General features: G+C 51.2%; 1 protein-coding gene across 1 annotated transcript in view; it reads right to left on the bottom strand.

The window, feature by feature from the left end:
- LOC100906168 (putative polypeptide N-acetylgalactosaminyltransferase 9) overlaps positions 1-14,993 on the bottom strand; it is a 39,325-nt gene extending 24,332 nt beyond the window's left edge. Inside the window, exon 1 of the mRNA XM_029112023.1 lies at positions 14,599-14,993. The gene's annotated coding sequence lies outside the window, so the exon portion shown is untranslated. The remainder of the gene's footprint in view (positions 1-14,598) is intronic.

The following is a 14,993-nucleotide window of genomic DNA, read 5'->3' as shown; positions in this document are numbered from 1 at the left end:
GCAAAGGCGTATTCGTGATGACTTTTGCTTTTTACTCTTCTGTTGTCCGTTTTTTAGAGTCGAACGGCAGTCCCGTCCCCGTCCTGGACGTACATACATTCGCTGTAGGGTTTCCTCCCCTCTCGGTCGCTGCAACGCTCGTCAGACGGCCGGGCCGCCGCAGCGGCGGCGCCGGAACTGCATGTTCCGACACGACAACGCCTACAAGACCAACTGCGTTGATGGAGCGTTGAATGAGTTTTTTTTTCGAGCTCTCTCCTCCACTGATTCCGTTCATGGGGTCTCCCGTATGACCGGCTCGTGGTGGGGCACTTCGATACGACATACATTGAAGCGGAAAAACATTCCGCCAGACTCTAAATGCTTTTGGCATTTGCCTGCTTTGTGTATTTCGCCGACCGTATCCTGCTCTACGTATATTTATTGTATGATTAATCCCCCCGGTTAGAATTCTAGCTCTCTTAGCCCGGAAGCTCGTCGTCGAAACCTGGAGTGCAAGAGAAATCAGTGGAATGAGCGGTCTGAGCTGACAGGGAAGTTCATGCGCTTCGAGACGAAATCATTATTTCGAATGCATTCATAGTCGAGTTCACGACAGACGGACGATGTCGTTGATTGACCGTCGAACAGATAGGGCCGCTCGGGACAGTCACAGGGCGGCGGGTCCACCGCCTTTGTTCCACAGAGCACTAAATTTCCGCAATTCAACTCTACGATGTGAGCCTACGAAAGAGCCCCGGCCAAGCGAAAGGCTCGCGAGCATCCGGTCAGCCACCACTCCGTCATCTACGTACCATGCTATTATACGAGGTACTGGGCTCGTTCAGGGCTCGTCCGAACTCGAGCTAGACATCGTATTTATGGCGGCGGTGTTGAATGCAGCGGTCGACGTCGCAGTCGAGGCTGTTGGCGATGCCGTAATTTGTCGCAAACCCGATTTCCTCCTTGCTGGAAATGCTCGCGGAATGGGGTGGGTGAGCCAGTCTCATAGAGAGAGAGTACACGCACTTTAAAGCTCGTTAAAGCTTCCGCCTGCGAGGGACACGCGGCGCACTCTCTGGCGTGTTTGTGCCTCCCCTTGAGTCGTCGTTTCAAGCGAGTCGACTCGCTCCCTTCTTCGTTCATTGCGCAGATGCAAGAATTTGCAGCTTCTGGACATTGGCCAATGAGAGGTTTTCTCGCCCAGTAGACATTCCCGAGCGCCTCGACCTCTTCCCGAGCTCGTTCGCATGGCAACGATGCCCCGATTGGCCTCATCGCATCCGCCGCTCGTCGCGAACAATCGCCGGCGCCGCCTCGTCCTGCGAGCTCACCCGTCGTTCCGTCGGAAAAGATCGCCGCTCCACTGATCAAAGGTGACACGTCCCGGGTGCTCTCCGGTGCGAACTTATGACTGCGTGGCGTCGCAGCTTTGATGTTCTCTTTGATATTGAATCGGAATTCATTTCAAACTCTCTGGTGACTCGATGACAGGGCCGCGACTGCAGCGCGGGACCGACACTCCTTCAAGCCTGTCCGACGACGTTTAATATATGGTGCTTCACGCGGGCATCCGCGCTCTTCATTCTGCCACCGTGGCGGGGGAGAAGAAGAATGATGCCGAGTTGCGCGTGACAAATTCGTCCGTTGGCAAAATAGGCTCTCTTTATTCTGGGACTTGAACGGCGGGCGACCTCGACATTCCTTGACTTTAAAGGCTTCCTCATAAAAGTCCACCGGGAGAGGGCACGCCGAGGGGACTGGGACGGCCACCGTCCGATTCGTTATTAACGGGCAATAAAGTCATCGTCCGCGTCAGGCGCACCGCCCTCGTGCTAACGTCTCGTCGTTCCCGAACTCCTTTCTCTTCCTTTCGCAGTCCTGCCGCTCGAGATTATTCTCTGGAGTGCAAAGCCTAACTTATGGTCTAGATACCAAGCCTAGCGACTAAGGGAAAAAAGACGTCTGGGAAGTGGTCTCCCCTTCCGCGGTGGAATAATCAATTGGGGTTAGAGTTGACTCTCTTCCCCATATAAACTGAGTCTCACGTGGATATCCGTGCTTCACTACAAGCCGACCAACCACCATCAGAGAGGCTAGCCATGAGGGAAACTTGTGGAGAAGCTCATTGGTGGCTCGAGTAACCCTTCCTAGGGAAAAATCATTTATAGGGGCGAGAGAGTTCAGGGAGGCATCACCCTTGAGAAGTATCGGAGTCTTTTCGGCAAGTTGCAGTCGACCGATGTCACGCAAGTCGAGGCGGAACACAAGTGTCTCCGCGGGGACAGATCTCTTCGTAGATCCCAGATAGGGAGGACTCCGATCCCCGCATCCATCACGAAGTTCGTGGAAGGCATCGGATATAAAACCCGTGACCTCTCCGACGTTGCATCTCTATGCAAGAGCGCGCGTGGTATCATATTATTACGGGTGCGTATCCGTTCGACCAGCTCGCGGAGTTTACTGTTGTTATTATTCTAGAGGGACCGAGAGACGTTCCTTGTACGTTCCTGTATCGCTTCGGCGGCCTGGCGTGGAAACTCGATGTTTCAACTGGCCAACTCCGTGCCTTGCCGGGGGCAACGTGGCAACGCCTGCCTAAATACGGCACAAGTGGTCGACGGGCCCTTCTTCCTTTTTTCCTCTTCTCGCATGCGATTGGCTCACCCACATCGCCCGCGGCAACCGCAATTGCAGGAACGCAACTGTCTACGGACTGTCCCGCGCTCAGTGAGGCTCTCACTGCGCGTTTTTCCGTTTTTTTTTCTGCCCTCAAACTGCACTTCTACCCAGGAAATGTCTGCTTCTTGGACTGTCCGGGGGACGACGAGGAAGGGGCTAGACGGAGCGATTTCCGCGACACATCAGAGACTTACTCAACAGCGCGATGGACACAACAGGTTCTTGCCATTGGGACGACCTTCATTTTTCTTCTGTCAGACGCATTTCGACAAGCGTAAGAGAATAACTTGACACAAAGCCTACAAACGAAGGAAACTTCTAGAATCGGGGATTGAATGGAAGAGAAAGAAAATGATGGAACAGAATATATGAGGAGAGTCGGAGGATGAAAGCGAATGAAACTTGTACGAGTGTTCTATGCTCGGGGGAACTATCGCGCGCGGAACCGCTGCAAGTGAAGGTGACTGTCTTCATTCATATGACTCCATCGTTCGAAAAACCTCGGCGAATTGAGCCCGAAGGAAAAGTTTCGATGGCTTATGCCATGTCATCATCAAGTGCCGACGCCGACAGCGGGAACATCAAAAAAACACGACCCAACTTTTAGCTCCTCAAGAGCTTCCAGGTGTCATCTGAAAAGTTTGACAAGCATCGTGGTCTGTCTGTCTGTGTGTCCGTCAGTTCGCCCTCTGTGTCCGTGATCGTGAGTCCGCCCGTCCATCTGTCAGATTGGTGGTCTCATCGCAGCGCTTATGACATACACGTGGTCATCTGCGAGTCGCCACCTGTCCCGCGGGCGATGCGACCCCGTCTCACAACCCCCGAATGTCGGATCGACACGTTTGCCTTTGGATTTCTTCCCGTAATGGGTCACTCGTTCGCTATCGCTCCTCGTCTGGAATAATTCGTCCTTCGCCGCGGACTTACGTGGAGAAATACGCGACTGAACGTCGATTTACTCATCGACTGACTGGGAGCATTAGGTGACAACCGAGCTTCAGCTACCATGATCGGTCAGAGGCAAAAATGAGCGACGCGCAACGTTAGAAAAGTGACATTTTTCCACGCGATGCTCTGCTCGACCTTGTCCATCGATTCGAAGAGACAGACAACAATGTTTACTAACTCCCGAAGTTAGGACTATCACGACAGCAGCGATATCGGAATCGTGGCATTACATGCATAAGTCGTTATTGCTCCATGACGTCACGACTTTCACCACCGTGACACGCAAGCACATCGGCGGTAATGCAATTCGTTCGACAAACTCACGCGTGGCTCGTGAGCACTCTGTTTCATTCGGACAGGAAGACCGGACTCAATGAGCGGCCAGGCGAAGATCTTCAACACAATTTCGGCGTCGAAGCTGAATCGTTTGTCGCTTACCGTCATTACGTCAGAGCTGTCGGAGCCCGCGACCGGAGGGGCTAGGCGACGGGCGATGTTTCTACCTGCCTCGCGTCGTATTTAGATGTAAATTCCATTGACTGAGCTGATTATGACGCGAGGGAAAAAATCGACTTTGTCCTCGCGGTGTCGCCAAGGGCTCACATTTCGCAGATCGAGGTCCCATTGGTTTTCTCCTCGCGAGTCGATTCCGACCAGTTGAGCGATTTCATTGGGCACGTCGAGAACTTCCTCGCTGACCGACCCCTGTGAGACAATGACTGTGAGTTCAGACTTCCGAAGTGGGCGAAGTCTGTGCAAACATGTCGGGGAGAACGCGTTGCGGTCGGGTCACGCGTCCGCAAGCAGATCCACTGTTTGCGTTTCTACGACATTTGTCTCCGAGTCTTGCTTTCAATTTCGAGCGATTCTATTCACAGACTTCAGTTGGGATTCCATCCCTACGAGCAAGTCTCGGTGTTTCCACCGGAGCGACGAGGACACGATCGAACGGGCCTTCCGATTTCCCGTCGATCTGCGATCTCGACAGAATGCAAAGCAGATAGCCAGACGCCACTGAAAAGACTTCAGTGAGAGGGAAGCTACCCTAAAGTGCGCGAACTGTCGGGAATTGAACGGCAAACAAGCGACCGTCCATTGCCTATCTAAGTGAGATCTAGAAAGTCTCGCTCGGTTGATCAGGAAATTGCTGAATTTGCTTGTGTTTTTCCTCGGTCCCCTCAGGGAAGTTCGGTTATACCATCAGGTGAAGAGACATTCTGGGGAATCCTCGCGCCATTCTCGTCACCGGCCTTGCTGACAATGCAGCTAGCCGTAATGCCGATTTCCGTTCTGGCAGACGTTCTGTTTCTGGCGACAGCAGCAGCGACACAAACGGCTCATCGAAGCAACGCGGGGTCGTTCACCTTTCTAGCAACACTAGCGGCCACATAGTAATGAGAATAATATTTCTACTATCAATTTATTTATCACTGAGTGAGCGTTTCCTGCGTCCTCGGACCGTTTGCTCGGAAACTTTGCCACGCTCGAGAATCGACTTGCTTACTCATCATTCCGGAGCTCTGAACTGGTCGGCGGAGGAATTCGTCCCCGGAGACCTTAACCCATGTCTCACCACTCAACTTCGATCGAGCACAACTCTCGTTTTCTCAAGAACGAGCGAAAATCGACGTTCCAATTTGCGAGTGGTTGCGACTCTATTGTGCGATTGTGTCCTGATTCGAAACAACGAGTGGGCCATCTGACCGTTCGGAGATGGACGATGACGGGGCGCCGGATGTCCGGGCTGACATGGACCAATTAATGCGTAACAAAGTTTTAAGTGAATGAATTTCCGCCGCCAGAAATTACAAGCTCGCCGCTCTTCAGGTGGATGGATGGACGACATCGTTGCGGCTGTTCGAAAGCGCGACAGCAAAGCCTGCAATTCCATGTTGATTCAACGACAACGTCCACTCCCACACTCAAAATACAGGCTCCAATGGTCAATTTGTTTCGGAGAATGCTAGCCGCTTGCTTCTGAGCAGGAAGTTCTAAAAATTCGACTTTGTTCGCCGTTTCCCTCTCATGGTCCCTCCGCAAGTCTTGATCCCAGTCCGGAATCAGGCGACCTAATTCTCGCTGAATCGCCGAACGGTCGGCTATCAGATTGAATTGTCGATTGGGCGTCTGGCCCATTAAAAATTCCGTCTGGTTCGCGCGCAGCCACGTCAATCTCGTATTTCCGGAAAATCGCAACGCTCACCTTCAGGTGATGGGAAACTCACAGAATCAATCGACGACATGGGAGATCGTCCTTCCAGAGGAAAATTCCGGGAGCAAATAGCCCCAAACCATACTGCTCTCTGCGATCTCGTGTCGCTTGCTTCGGGTTGGATAAATGGACGCTGAGCGAGTTCTGCAATCGCGCTCAGGCTCGGACCTCCGACATTCCGAGCGATTCGAGATAAGGCTTCGATCCAAATGTCGATTAGAATGGACAGAGGCGCCTAAGAAACTCTATGACGGGGGAAACGGCGAGCGGAATGGTCACTTGGGCGCCGGGCAGCCCACGTATACTCCGAGCCTACGGAGTCGCGTGACTCGACAGGCTCCCGTCTCTGGCCACACAAGTGATGTTTGATGCCACACTTCACAAGTCGCTGCTGCCGCCATGGATGTCGCGTCGATAAGCGCTAACAACGCGCCGCAGGAATTTCGCACCCAGTTGTTTGACTGCACATGTTCGGAAATGGAATTCGTTGTGGGAATGGATCATTGCTGCCCACAATAACGGAGCAGATTCGGCCGATAGGGAATCGTGAAGCCGGACCTCCGAAAGCGGTTCTCAGGAGTCTGATAGTCGCTAGGCACCATGGCCCGTTGTGCACTCCAATTTGCATGAGACGTTCAGAAACGTACAAGCAGGTCACGGGAATGCAATCAAGTGAATCGATAACGGCTATATGCTCGTATTATTCCATTTCTAACGAACGATTCACGGGTCGGAAAGGATCTCGTCTGATGAGATTCCTTCGTCGTATCGACCGCGAGCCGAGGGACCGCGCCTGTCGCGACACATAGGGGCAAAAACATGGAGGCGGAATCATTCACGCTCCGGAACTATTCTAGATGTGATTTCCGGGGAGAAGCAAAATCATTCCAGAGAGAGGCTATTACGTTCTCTGCAGGAACCTGGAGACTCCTCTGAGTTCGCTTTCGTCTAGTGGATTTCCCAATCGATTCATTGAGTCCCGCCTATTTATATCTCTGTGACAATGAGCTGCGGTACGGAAAGATGGTATCGGACTTGATAGGGGGACATGAGGGGGATAATAACATAAGGGGGACATGATTCAATGATTACAGCATGATTCAGAGAAACTTCCAGTCAGCGATCCAGGAATCGCATCCACGCGGCGAGTCAGATCGAAATCGTGTTTTTTTTGTTCGTCGATCTTACGTACGTCGGGTCGTTCTCTGCTCCGTCTCATCGGTTTGGTTGTTTAGCCGCCCACATACATAGATCCTATAATACAAAAGTTTCTATGACGATCACTCTGGATTCGCAAAATGACCAAGAACATCCGAATGGCGCTGTGGCGGGCGGATCGACATTCGTAATTTTGATTACAACGTTTTCCTGTCGACCACGGCGACAACAAAATACGCCCTCACCCTCACTTTGTTTAGCTTAGTTTTTTTTCTGCATATGTTCCACATCCTACATGAAACACAAAAGCCGCTGGTCGTCTGTCATTCAGCCCGCTTCGCTTTCAATCATGTCTCGCTTACACAGAATCTATCGGCGGCAGCGCGGCGTCAGAACATTTGCCGCAACACGGTCGTTCCGCAACGACCGAACTCATGTCAGAAGCAAACGCTCGTCGATTTGAATTTTTTTCCTGGAATCCACGAGATCTTGAAGACATCGTCGTTTTGCGTCACATTCCCGCCTCCGGAAACGCCCCGATCTCGGGATAGGGCCCGCACTCATTGCAGGTTTACGTTTTCCTGATTCTTTGCGGCTTCGCGAGTCGATTTCGGACATCGCAAACTTCTTCTCCGCGGCCGCGGCGATTCCGTGAATGCCCACCAACGCAGCGACGAGCCCAACTTGTCGCAACGACCGCTGCCGGACCAATGAAGAGAACGCCGTTCCCAGCAGTGGGAAGCCACGCTAATCTTTTCAGGCAGAGCTTCGGAATTGCAATCCTGCCTTCGGAAGCGGAGAAAAATTCTCATTGTGACGTCCGCCGATCGCTCAACGCTTCTTTTTTGTTGCTGCTCTAATTATTTGGTCGTTCGCGCTCATCCGATAAAGAACAATCATCACCATTAACGTTCTCTTGCCCATGTTTTCGATGTGAAAATACCGCGCCTCCTCCAAGATAAGTTCTGTGAAAAATTTTGCAACTCCCTTTCTATTCGTTCCCTGTTTATTTTTTCCCGCCCGCCAGGCTGTATTCTTGTCAAAAGCATCACACGGCTATCATCCGTCAGTTCTACAGCGGACGTCATTATAAGGCCCGTTTAAATAACTGGATCCGTCGAATAATTATCTTTCTGGAATTAAATCCATGTCGGAATGGACTCGATCCCACGATTAGGGAGAGCTTTGATTCTCTCATTCAGAAACTCTCGATCCTCACCGGGACCTTCGACATCCGGATGGAGAGGAGACTTCATCTTTCGATCCCGGGGCGTCTCGGATGAAGCCAGTGGTCGAGACTTTGCTCGGAGCAATGAGGTCAAACTTGCCGGTGGTCTACGAGTCACTCCGAGGGAACACTATCCCGAGGGAGCGTTATAACTTGAGGTCGAAATTCAGAGTAATCGAAACACCAGCTGGGATAGCGAACAAGAGAACGATGTTCGCTTCGGAGTAATCGAAACTCGGGTGAGAGCTGATGTACGTCGAGCTCCATGGGGCAGCCGGGCACACATACATCGAGAGAGCTAGGACTGTCTGTGTACGCTCTGGTATCCAGTGCCGAGAGTTTATTGAGGTCACGGACACGACCACCGCCATCGCCTCCAATGATATGTTGACGACGACACCGACGGTTGAACCTCAAGCGTGCCACTCATCACAACTCCATCGAGTCGCTAGCGGAGCATCTGGTCTGATTAAATGTACCAACCTGGATCAGACCGCTACGGAAAGATACGAAGCGCGCTGCCGGGTCGCGACCGCTCAAGCAGGAATTCGTTATCTCGCCATGGCCCCCCTGTGAGTGTACGGATACGAATAACGAAAATATCCCAATGACTTAGATAAACGTGTTCGGTGATTCCCGTAGGCTGCCGTCGTTCGATTCGGAGTCGACGCATGAGTGTCGAACAACTGCACAAGTTGTGAATCATAGGAATCATCGCTTGTCATCGTCAAACACAGATGTTCTGGTGAGACCTATGACGGAATCGAAAATTGACCGAACATGTCCAACTCGAATAAGGTCACGCAGTCCGTGACTCGTCTGGGAGAAACACTGCAGGTCTCGACTCTTAGCTATTCCTACATGTTTTCCGGCTCCCATGACTTTCGAGCCTTTCTACATCTGGATATCCTCCTTCGTGTTAAGTAATATTTGAACGGCCTCCACTCGGTTTTTACCAGGCTCTGAATCGCTAGTGGATTCTTTTCCCCGACGTAGAGTAGATCAAAGAATGAAATATGCGGGGAGAGATGGCTTTTCAGCCAACATCGGATTTCGCAGTTTTCCAGTAGTGGACTGAAAATCTGAAAATCGAAAAATCCGTAGAAATGGACTATCGGAGACGAAGATCTAGGATCCTCGTCGAATTCATCTATTGACGTCTCCCCGAGTCTCTGGGTTCTTCAAGAGCGTTCTTCTGACACGTTCCGGCTGGACATCGGTTTTTAGGAGTCCGTTTTGCATGTCCTGGCCTGTTTATTGCGAAACTCTCGCAATTTTTTTTAGCCCGAGTTTTTTCCACTCGCTTCCCCGAAACACAGCCTGGCGACAAATAGCGACGAGACACGCGCAATCCCGTTTCTTCCCTCCACGCGGACTTGGCGGACGGAAAAAACTGAGAAACTACGTCTTGTTTTTCGCTCCACAGATTTTCAGTCCACTTTTGGACATCTGCGAATATGTTTTTGCTCCTGGTGCCTGGAAGACGATTTCTCAATGAGCTGGCTCGGCTGTTGATTCTTTTCATGATTCATGGTTTTGCGATTTCTCCCATCTACCACCTTGCGACACACTCAATCTCCCATCATCGAATCATCCAAGCTCACGTCTCGAAATATACTTTCGCATCCTGCTCCTGGTTCTCACTTTATTTTAGAATCGAGAAAGGTGATTCCAGTACACAGTTTGATCGAAGCTCGCGTCATCAACCAAACGACCTTGCCATTCGAGAAGAAACGGGCGTAGCTTTCGAAACAGATTGTATCCCAGACCCACCTGACCACAATTATTTGGTCAGGATTCGATTTTCTCCACTGCGAAGCAAACGTTAGCGAAAAGGAAAGCATCCGTTCGACTAAGATGCTGCGGCAAACGTCGGTCGTTCAGCTCTGGCGAGGTATCGCATCGGGGCCCCTCTGAAAAAGTCAAGAACACTGACGACTCTTTGCCAAAGCGAAAAGCCCCTCTTCCTCCTTCTGAAGACATCGAGCCGCTGCCGGTTCCGTCCTCGCTCCGTCGATACCATTCTAGCTCCAACATCCATCTCAGATTTTCTCTCCGATTTCCTTATTCTGTATGATTTCCCGTTGTCACATGTCGGTCGTTGCGTACGAACGATTCCGAGAAGGAACTCTGCGTAAGTAGCGTGAGTTTGTGGTTTATCGTTTTGTCAACATTTGCCCAAACTGATTGAGCTGTCGTTGGCTAGGATATTATTCCGGCTCTCGGCTCATATGTTTGTTCTGTAAACGTCCCACATTGAAGCATTGACTCGCGGTGTAGAGTTGAGTTCCTCGATAAATCCTCATCCTGTTAATAGTGTCGATACGATGGATGAAGGGAATCCATCTCGGAATTTCCGGTTCTGTCTTCCAGAGCATTTACCGTGCCGGGGCGCGTTTCTGAAAATTCCTTTTCTGATCCCTCTGATCAGATTTTCCGGGGGAAAGTCGTGAAGCGACAGAGAATCGTGCGCCGGTGTGGTCGTTTCGTGGAATCACATCTCTCGGGGTATTCCGCTCGGAGGGAGCGGTAGATGGGTCGCCGCTTGTTTAGGCCATTCTGCGTGAACAAAAAGCAGAAAAAGCGTCTTCGCGCGCATAACGCTTGGGTGCGCCTGCAAGCCGTGCGCGAGAAGTAGAGTCGTCCAACAATGATGATCAGTTTCATGAAAGCGACAAACCACGGGCAGAAGTTCTGGTGAAGCGGTATTCGGTTGAATCGCATCTGTCAACGATCAGAGCAAGCAATCAATCAATCGAGCAGTCACTCAGTCAGTCACTCACTCACTCACTCACTCACTCACTCACTCAGTCTAAGGCTCCGATATTACGACAAGAATTCCGCGCGAATTCTGAATCCGTACGTGGGCAATCATCCGAACAACCCACTGAAGTTGCTTTTCTCCCTCTAACAGTTCTAGATGGGCAATAAAAGAGACCATCGGATCGGGAATTTCAGCGTTTGCCGCGTACACGTTGTGGAAATTGATCGCAGTCGGCGACACTTGTGATAGTTTCCGATAAAAAGCGAATGATGCAAAGAAATCGCTCGCTCTTTCTCCTTGAGCAGATATCCAGACTGTGGTTGAGACTGTTCGATTGAGCGTCGGTAAATCCTCGATTTGGTAATCCAGGTTAACAAGCTCTTGACCTAGGGCTTAGAGCGATTCTCATTCAGTCTCTCTCTACTGATCTTCTCGCAGAGCACGTGTCCAGACCGTCGTCGACCGAATCGACCGATTCTGAAGAGCATCACTCGCTTCGGAGGAAAAGAAGCGCGAAACCACAGATTTTGATCCGAATGACATAACAATCGATCATGCGCTCAGAATATCCTCAAGTCATTAAGATCCTTCGAGGCTTCATTCTAACGAAAGCATCGATTCGTCGATTCCTTGCTCGGGGAAAGAGCCGAGAGCGGCAAAAAATCTTTCGTGATATCCCCTAGATCTAGGTGAGCTCTTTCGAGCCAGGGCACAGCGATTCGGCGGAATTCCGATCAATGGAACGCGCGCGATCTGGCCAAAAACAGTAGGCTTTGGATCTTCTCGATGGCGATCTGGCGCGGCAATAAATCTGGAATACTCGAATTTTGTGCTACTTGTGTCTTTCATCTGAGCGTTCGAAATTCTTGAGCATTGGGTCCCGTCCGCGGGAGCCTTCCACCCGCTCTCTGGATAAACAAACAAAGCAGCGATGCTGCCAACATTCAAAGACAGGATCATTCGTAGACACGCGCTACATCGGAGCGCTAAGTTTCGATGTTGTGGTGGCGAACGACTTGTTCTCGAAAGTCAGCTGAGAGTTTCCACATGCCCCGCAGTGTGGGCGCCTCAGTAAAATGACGCCGGCGAACGAACTCACCGGAATCGCTAGCACTCATTCTCGCCTTCTTACGCACATGGCCCGACGAGAAGCGTGGACTGTCGAACACACGCAGAGGCATATAGCGTCGCCTAAATATCGAGCGTGCTCAGTATCAGCAACGCGAGCGGCTTCCACCGGTTCGGGAGAACGACCGGACCAGGCTTGACTGTCAACACTAATGGAAATGAAATAATTCCTCGGAGGGTTGTCGGGATAACATTTGTGCTTCGGCTCGCATATTCGGTCCGTTCCCAGCGAAACTAGTTCCACCGTGAAAGCCTTTGAATTCCGATCCAGGATCAAAGAAGACGGCTTGCCGACGAGGGCCGCCATTTGGCGACGGGGATTAGAAATGGCATTGGGAAGTTTTCCGACAACACCTGTTCTCTTCCGATTTAAGGAATCGTTGCATGTTCTTTAAAACGAGGAGACAAGTAAAAAATAATAATAAAAAATAATAATAGTAATAAAAACCGGGGAGCTAATATATTGAGTTATTTCTCGTTTTCCAAAATGACCCGTCTCCGGGGGAATGGTGCTGAGCTGACTCGTTGTAAGCATAACCGTGAATTCGACTCCAAGTCGGTCGCACGAGCAGAGTTGAGTGGCTGCCGCCTGGGAGGTTACCCAAAACGGATATGACGGACGGCAGCAATGGTTTTACAAGGTGGTCTCTAGAGACCGAGTCCGCTTGATAAAATTATCGACTGACGATAGAATTATTTCCTCCCGAGCTCGTGTTCGTAAAGGGACTACCTGGGTCAGGCTGCAGAATGACGTTTGCCACCCCGACTTACTCATGGCTATTACTGTCCGCTTTTGGAACAAGGCGTAGGAAAGTTATTGCGCCGACGGTCAGGTCGTTCTATTATCCTGAGCGAGAGATTTCCGATGATAAGATTCGGAAAAAGACGATTTACGGCTTTGACGCACGGATTTTGACGGCGATTGCTATATCGATGCATTCGAGCGACGCCCTTCTTCGGCGACGATTCGCTTCCAAATTCCGAAAATTCGGTCTCAGAAAAACGATGGGACTCCACGTTTCGTTGGACTTGCATCCCGAGCTCAAGATATCACGGAAATCAAATCAGAGCCCTGCGTCAATCTCGCAGGCTTGACGTATTCAAGCGAGCAGTCAATTGTGAGCAATATCCGTATATGCACGGAATTTCGCTTCTGTGGACGGAAGTCGAGCGCTGCGTGCACGTGGTACATTCTTAGATATAAATCGCCTCGAATGAGACCGCTCGCTTCAGCATCGGCTCCGATCGATGGCATCGATTTGATCGATAATGCTTTGTAGTGGGAGTGGATAATTCTCAACAACTTCACCATTGGCCTTTAATTCCGACATCGGAGCGTTCGTAGACCTGACCTAGACGGGGAGCACAGACGATGGATAGTCTTCTTGGACTCGTTTCCGGTATTCCGATGCTCCAACGCACAGCCGGAAGTATTGCCCATAAAGCGAACCCGTTCGCGGGGCGAAGAGATCCCCGGAAGGATCTCGGGCATCCAGAAAAATCACGAGAATATGTTTTTTCACGAGGCGCGAGTGATCCATATGTAAGCGAAGAGGGGGTGCACGGGGGAACCTCTCTTGAAGTCTGGGGTATGCAACTCATCTACTTCCGACGACAGTCATGTCCGATCGGCGCCCAGATATCAGCCACGGAACCATGTTTGGCGCAGAATTCGGAAATAATCGGATAATTCGTCGACGTCCTCCTCCGTTGACAGCTCCGCATGAGCCAGCTCATCGCCCACCTCGGTCTCTCCGTCCAGTTGCCCCTTCGTTTCGAAATGAAGTTCCGGGACTCTAATGTGCAATCGCGATGGTGAATTCTGGTTCGGACTTTTTACGATTCCGGGAAGGGTCTCCAAGAAGGGAGTCCCAAAATCGCGCGTATCGCCGATGGACAATCTACTTCGGCGACTCGTGCAGGAGTCTAAATGTGCAACTGCGTATTGAGACCGAAACGCACGAATTTTGCTGGAAACAAGGATTCGACCTCGCAGAAAGTTCCACGAAAGCTTTTCCGGAGACCCTTGAGGCATGCCCCACGGGGAGAACTTTGCAATGTGGGAGCGACATTCAAGGAATTCGAGTTCACAGGGTTAATTCGAGTCGTAGACAGGACGTTCCAATCAGGAGATGTCAAGGGCGCCAAGCAGGTAGCCGACCACTGGGTAGTCGTCCTGCTCGGCTCTCGATGAACGTTAGGTCGTAGCTTCTGATTGGGACCGTCTACTCCGAATATTCATTCGAACGTACGACGTCTCCCTCTCGCGGCCACTTTGCGGTCAGGGTAATGTTGCCAAACATTCAATATAGCGAAAATTCCCCGAGACGATCGAGTTCTGCCACTCACGTGCGTTTGCTTCGGAGGAGCTTCCCCGAGAACGACAACGCTCACGCTTGTGGATCATTTCCGGAAATCGAGTCCAGCAATTCAAAACTACAGCCTGGTCATGAACAATGTCAGAGAATCACCGCTCGGCTGTCGCTCCTGGAAACTCACCTGTGTTGTTGAAAGTCATGAGTTCTACGAACAGGTGTAAATTCCTCGGGAATCCGAACGCGAACACAAGCACCACGCACTTTTATTCCCCTTTGCTCGGTGTTTTTCTAATTTTCTCACTGCTTCTCCCCGGCGGCACTCAGAACAGCTCACGGATCCTCGCGAAACTCACGGTGCTACGATCGCGGCCGACTCACAGTTTTCGATGTCAACCAAAGTGGCACGGAGAGACACTCTGATTTGACCACGTAAAGGGCGCGAGCTACGATTCGGTGGATTTTTGGCCCCACTCTGCTAGACAGTCATTCTCTCACGCGCTAAGCACACGTTTAGGAGAAATAGTGGCCTCCTGCGGAACGCGCCACCACAGTGCCTCCAGACGCCGCCGTCAAAAG

This window comes from Galendromus occidentalis, unplaced genomic scaffold (assembly GCF_000255335.2).
Source record: "Galendromus occidentalis unplaced genomic scaffold, Mocc_1.1 scf7180000077480, whole genome shotgun sequence".
Lineage (NCBI taxonomy): Eukaryota > Metazoa > Arthropoda > Arachnida > Mesostigmata > Phytoseiidae > Galendromus > Galendromus occidentalis.
This window is presented reverse-complemented; position numbering and strand designations above follow the sequence as displayed.